Consider the following 7,542-nt stretch of genomic DNA (forward strand, 5'->3'; position numbering starts at 1 on the left):
CCCCTCTCCTATGCTGTTTAATAATGCTCAATAAGCATATGCCATTTACTCTTTATATTGTGCAGCATGTACAGTGGAGCAACATCTGGCTATATCAACACTTGTAATTCATCTGGACACTGATTAGTGGGGGTGAAAGCTAGCGTCAGCGAGCTAGCAAGCTTATTTCACTAAGAGCAAACTGCTTGACAAATTGCAACTATGTTAACAATTAATTAGCAGAGAAGAAACAGGTGTTTGTTGACAAAAAAAAATAGGGATGACACATGTCTACATATACACACACTGTTATCATTCTGCATGCACATCACATCCACACCACAGCAACACACCAGTCCGGATGTACCAGACCATACACGAGCACACGCACACACCTTTGAATGAACACACACACCATCAATTACAGAAGCTGAAAAGGCCTTCTACATCCTAGTGTCACTGCATACACACTGCTCACAGCTTCTTTTTTACAACCCACACAATAATCTTTTTATTTTTTTTGTAAAGACAATGATGTGACAGGCCTCGTGCTGCGTCTTTGGCGGCTTGCTTATAATTAGCCGACTGTCAGATCAGCAACCCAGAGTGGTTACTTTCAGAGCAGGGTTTCTATGTATCGGCACCAAGGACAGAGTGTGATGGCATCTGACAAAACAGCCAGTGAGGCCAGTCGATGTAATTAAAACAAAAAGCATCATTAGCTATGTGCTTGTGCCAAACTGATGTGTGGAAAAAAAAAAGCTTTTTATTGTTTCACAGTCCCATCTGTTCTTACTGTCATGGTACATAAGCAAATAAACATGCAGTAAAGCTAAAAAATAATAAAATAAAAAAAAAGTACAGTGCTTGCCTGCAGATCTCCATCCATCTAAAGTTGACTTTATGTTGGGCTGCCCTTGAACACAGCATAAGGTGCAAATGGTCCAGCCCACTGGTGTGTTTATTATTATCTTTGATATGGAACGTAATTAATGGGCATGTGCATTGCAACCTTCTACATCTTCCCTCCATGGGGTCTAAGATGTGAAACGTTTCATGAAAGATTAAACAGATTTTCGATGTCATGGCTGCTAATGAGGGTGACACTTGCTGCACCCTTTAAAGTAAAGCTTGTGCTGAATCTATTCTTATCAGTAGAATTACTGTTGATCTTCACTGTTGTTTTCCTTCAAAGAGACCTCTGTCTGCCATAATGGGAAACAATGGCACAATATATTCCAGTGGTGCAGTGTGCACCATTAGAAGACAAGGTCAAGTAGGTCATACAAAGAGGATAGAGTATTTGAAAAGTGACATATCGTCACCGATCCTGTGATCGTGCTACAAGTGTTAAAATATTTAACGAAGGGCAACTCTTTTTAACCCTTTTTCATCTTTTCAGTCAGCAACTCACTGTGTATGCATGTCAGGGTGCAGGCCTTGAAGGTTAAAACATGTGACGTAATAGTTTGAACACCCGTGAAAGAAACCGAACGCCTCTTCAAATGGCTTCTGAATGTGAGTAAACTCATCTTTATTCTGCAGTCCATAACCAGAATGATTTCAAAGAAAACCATCCCTCCAAACATAGCTGTATGCAGCTTCCACACCCTGCTTTTCACCTGCGTGCCTGACAGTGTCACCTGCTTTTTCTCATTATGATGAATAAACAGACCTGCTGAGAGCTAACAATGTTCTTCTTTCAATGCACAAAGCTTCTTGGTGCCAAAACACCGGCGAGGGGCATCAATGTGCTGAATGAGATACAGGAATCACTTTGGCAGCCATCCTGACAGTAACAAGAATCCAACTCCTGGTGTTTCTCACTATGGGGAAAGTTTCTTAAAACATACTATATGTACTTGGCATTTATGCTAAATATTTTACTGACTGCTGTGGTGGAGTTGTAACTGAAGGTCTTGTGTATAGTTATTGACAAAGGAGCTGCCAGAAAGCAAAGCCTCCCTCTACTAAAAGCAGCCTGACTCGTAGCCTGTCAGAGCCAGCAGATGACACAACGTGGTGGGGAGAGGTGTTAGACACTGAGCCCTGTGAGCCAGAAGATCTGGAGTTGACCCAAGTTGGACTGCTCCCTCCCCTGAGTGGGAGGTAGGTATACAACTGTCAGGTAACATGAGTTTACCTGAAATACCCAGAACTGATGGGACCAACCTAAAAAAAAAAAACACAACACCCACAACAACAACAAAAAGAGAAAAAAATGAATTACCTTGGCTTTAAAATACATTTTTTTGCTGGTAGAAAACACACACACATATATATATGTCATGTTTAAATGTCAGTGTCAAGAAATATATATATGCACTATGTTGACATTTGTCACGCTGGGGTTCCAAAAGTGTGGCAAAAAAAACCACAGGCTTTTGACCTATATGAGTCAGTTATTGGTTAACTATCATCCTCACGGTGCACTAAGGAGAATGCTCAACCAGGTCGGCACAACTAAGGATTCACGAAGCACTGAGAAAAGGTCCTGTCTAACAAAGAGTGTGGAAGGACACCTGTCAAAGTTGTATGCTATTGGGAGTTTACCACTATTGATTTTGCTATGCAGTACACTTGGTGAAGGAGCTCTGTAGTGTGGAGGGCGGTCAAAGGCATGGACTGATAAGCCTAGATCTCTCCAGAGGATTGACCAGGACTATGGAGCAGGATGACATAGTAGAGCTGAGCCTGGTGGGGTCATGAGTTAAGACTAAATGCTAGCCAGAATGAAGAAAGGAGCAAAGAAAAATCAGAGAAAGCCAGGTTTTATTAAAGTGTTGGAGCAGTTTTCCAAATGTTTTGTTTTTTTTGTGTTGTTTTATTTATTCAGTCACAAGGGACACAGGAAAAAAATTGTTGTTTTTTTTTTATTTGATAACATCATGTAATAAATTTATAATTGTCAGTATAACGTTTTGACTGATAACAAATAAAGAATTTACCATCACTGTGCAATAAATGCACTTTGGTTAAAATGCTGAATTTAATCCATCTGTCAGGTGTCATGAGGGTTGCCCCTGACATTTGAAAAACACCCAGTTTATTTTGCCACACACACAAGGTCCCTGATGCTATTAAACTAGACTGTGCAGTTAAGCGAGAACTGCCGGTGTTGTCTTAACACAAAAGGTTACACAACAAGGGACATGATAGGAAGCTGTAATGCACAACATATCAACCCAGTGTCAGTAATGCAATGCATGGATTTTTCTCATAAAGCTAATCCTCACTTTTTAATTTTTAACTGTCATATGCGCTGAAGTCATTTATTATCTTGCAGAAATATTAACTGAGGGAAAAAAACAGGGCCTGGCTGTACTCTGGTATATCACTTTAAATCACAAGGTTAAAGTTCCAACCTTTAAGCTATGGAATAGTTCTGCTGGACACAAATTTCCATTTGTTGTCATGCTCTCAACACAAATTTCCTAACATTATTTCATGCCCTGAACAAGACTTTCATCTGTCTGCTCGTATGTGTACTGATTATGAGGCAAGAAAAAGTAAGTAAAGGAAATACGCTGTTTTGACTTTGATACCACAGATGAATTATACTCATATTCATACATATGTTCACATATAATGTCAGTGATTTTCAAATATATTATTATATCAAATTTGTTGGTTAGGGTTTGACATTAAAACCTACTTGGTTACACTCGAACACAAAAAACCCAACGAAACAGTGTCCATGAGCACAAAGAAATAGATTAATTTTTCATTATAATTTTATGAACTGCGGTGAGACCGGACTGTTCAGCAAATGCAGCATCCAATCTTAGCGGGATATAGAATCCAAGTTAGCAAAACATTTGTGCAGAATTGATTTTGTTGTTATACTTACCCAAACTGTATTTTACGGTATTCTTGCACACACACACACACACACACACACACACACACACACACACACACACACACACACACACACACACACGTTTTCATATCTTAGTGAGGACATCTCATTGGCATAATGCTTTCCTTAGCTGCCCACACTAACCCTAGCCATCAAAAATGAATGCCTAATCCTAACCCTCAGCCTAAACCTAATTGGAAAAAAGCACTATGCTACTAAAAAAATGAAAAATAAATATTTGCAAAATTCTGCATAAATATTTATTTATTTACTTATATTTATTTTACATGGTAAATGTGTGTGTCGGGGCTTGGTCTGCAGTACCGCTGCATGGGAGGCGTACGCACCTGAGCTGCACCCGCAATCACGCCTCGCTGCCTTAAAGTCTGTCCTCTCTTTGCTGTTGTGTTGTCGGGCTGTGATCTGAAAAGCTACAGCCGGCTGTATCCGTACAGCAACCGTGTGTGAAAAGTGGTCAATAAAGAGATGCCGAAAAGCATGTTCATGGAAACATCGTCAGGTCTGCCGTGATATGTTTACGATGGAACTTCTGCTCCTGAACCTCTGCGCACAGTGAAGTCACTTTCATCTTTGTGCAGGACTGTAAGCTGTCATCTGTGAGGCGTGAGCAGTGTTTGTTTGGAGCTGCTGACATAATGTGGATCCGAAGATCCATAATTGGCCTACCTGGGGTTGAAAGTCTCGATAAATGCATGGCGTTTCGGCGGGTATACCGGCTTCCGCGAGTGTGACGCTTAGTTTGAGCGACGAAAAATAATAAAATATAATTTTATTTTTATATTTCAATATCATAATAATCTTCCAATTTAGAACTACAAGTTTAAAAAGAACTAATACAAAAAAACTACACTTCAGGTAAATAATTTATTTTCCCAAACCACGCGGAGCCGCAATATAAGGACTAAAGAGCCGCATGCGGCTCCGGAGCCGCAGGTTGCCGACCCCTGGTCTAACCTTTGAAAATTTTTAAATAATTTTAAACCTCTGCTTTTTTGGCTTCTTTAAAACTATCTTCATTTTTTAAACAGGAGACTTAATCCCAGGTTTAAAAGTTACTCATAAATACAACGTACACTGTCTAACAGTGACTTTTAATGTAATGAAAAAATTTGCATTATTTAGAACATTCAGCTTCTTCAGTTGTTCCTACTCAAAACACACACACACACACACACACACACACACACACACACACACACACTCTCTCTCTCTCTTTATATATACACAAGTTCACCTGGTGATCATTGGGTGTCATTACTCTCAGCATTCCAAGATGCCCTCAGGTCAGCACCAACAATCTGTTTATGTCTCCGGACTCTGACTTTGTGCAAGAGTGTGTGTGTGTGTGAGCAAGAGAGAGAGAGATGGGAGGTAGCTAGGAGACAGTGAGTAATGGAGCAAGGCAGAGAGAAAATAATGAAAACTGTCAGTCTGCAGAAGGTACCACATGATTCTCCTAACAGTGTGTCCTGATTCTGTCCTGATTGCAGCATGATAGTCTAAAAAAACAAATCAGTGCAGTGAAGTTCTCTAAATATTTTTCACTGGCTGCTAAATACACAGCATAGCAATCTTAGAAGTATTGCATGCTGCTGTGTTCTGTTCTTTGTTCGTTGGCAAAAAAATGATCAAAGTGTTGATGTAAGTATTCATTCACGACTGTCTAGATGACAGAAGAATTCCTTTTGATACAAACTTCAGGAACCACTGAATGTTACTGTTAGAACCTGGAAGTAAAACATAAAAAAAACAAATGATTAAACTGTCTTACTGTAGCTGTTATTTCTAAGTGGATTTACAGCACAGACAACAATACTGGGTAGAAGACCGGATATATATATATATATATATATATATATATATATATATATATATATATATATATATATATATATATATATATATATATATATATATATATATATATATATATTTAAATCTACCATCACTACATATGGAATTCTGGGAATAACATCCAGGCTGGATATGCAGCATATTTAAGAATAATATGATCTACAGTAGAATTCGATCTTGTGTGCTATTCTCATTTGGCCTAAGGGTGGCAGTGTTGATTTACCATTTAGCTGCTCACTGTTTAAGTTATCCACCTCTAGTCTGACAGTGATGTATTCCATAAAAGAGAAATCACATGGACATATAGTACAACTATCATCGACTTTAAAAAAACAAAACATGCAAGAGTACAGTTCTCTGCTGTTGGAAAAGCCAAAGCCCCTTTTCTCAAAACCTTAATTGTGTGGGGACGTAAAATGATTTCACTATCACAAAACACAAGAATGTTTTCTTTCATGGCATGTGAGGTGAAAAGCATCTAGGAACCTAACTCTCCCAGTGAACTAACATTACACTCTTGTGCATAATTTCATGGCTTTGTAAGCGAGATGCACTGTAGCACTCTAGCAGTGGAGGAAGCTCATGAAGCAGCGTGTGTCAGTGCACAGCAGGGGGCAAACCAGAGCTTGGAATAAACTGCTGTTCATGGATAGAATATACTGTAAAGAAAATTAGTTTCCCGGTGTTAAAGCACATCGATGCATGAATATACGAGTATTTGTTGAGTGGCAGGGGATAATGTTCTCTCGGGGCCGTCCCACTAAATCCAGTCCAATCAGCCCTGGTTTTCCCCTGAATTAACCAATTCCTTTAACGAGCCATTGAATTCGGATAAAACTTTCATAGCGCTCCTAATTTACAAATCCCTGGTCAGGTTCCAGTGAAGCTCCGACAAGGAAGAGGCCTGTAAGCGTCACTGCGTCATTTACACATTAAAAAGGCCTGCCGCTTCACAAATCTAATTTTCATAGAACATCACCTTTAGGAAGTGAGAGATTTCTGGCACCATGTTTTCTGTTTGCCTGCGTGTGAGAATCTTCCTGCCGAGTGATTTTCAAATTTTCGGTGTCACATCTGTGACTCTGTACTTTGCCAGTAAATGATGAATTGAATTTTGCATGAGCGTGCTTATGTAAGCTGGAGCTGGGGGAAGGAGTGACTCAGGCGACAGACAGAAACTGATGGGGTTATTTTTCAAAAAAATAAAAAAATAAAGTCAAAATTAATTAAAAAGATATCATCTCCCTACATGCCTCAATGGAAATTCTGGAGCTAATTCAAATACCTGCCAAGTGTTGACCCTAAATTCTGCTTAGAATAACAAACTGATAAAAACATTTTCAGCCAAAATATGGACTCAAGCTCAGTAGTCTGCACAATCTACTCACCAAACTCAATATTTCTTTTATGACTTGGTCCAAGTAAAATGACCAAATCAAGTGTGACTCATAAGGCATGAATATATTTTCTGAGCAAGGGCAGCAATAAAACCCACAGAGCGCATCCACACCAGTGATGTATGGGGAAGAAAAAAAAAACAGCACGCAACGTAAGCTTACATTGTCTTTGTGTCTTACCGCTCTCCTGTCGTTGCCTTTTGTAATGGTAATCAAAGTTTCACTCTGAGAAGACACTGGCAACTCTCAGCGTATTGTTTGAAAAGTGGAATTTCAAAGGTTTTGTACAGAGAACGGTTGTAATGAATCCAAAGTCGGAGATGAGAGCTGTAGAACATTTTTTCCCAATGTCTTCTTCTCTTTCCCTTCTCTGTCATAGCACCCTTCCTAATCACCCTTCAACCCAGCAGACCTGCCATCCCCATTGCA

Source organism: Astatotilapia calliptera, chromosome 17 (assembly GCF_964374335.1).
Source record: "Astatotilapia calliptera chromosome 17, fAstCal68.1, whole genome shotgun sequence".
NCBI lineage: Eukaryota > Metazoa > Chordata > Actinopteri > Cichliformes > Cichlidae > Astatotilapia > Astatotilapia calliptera.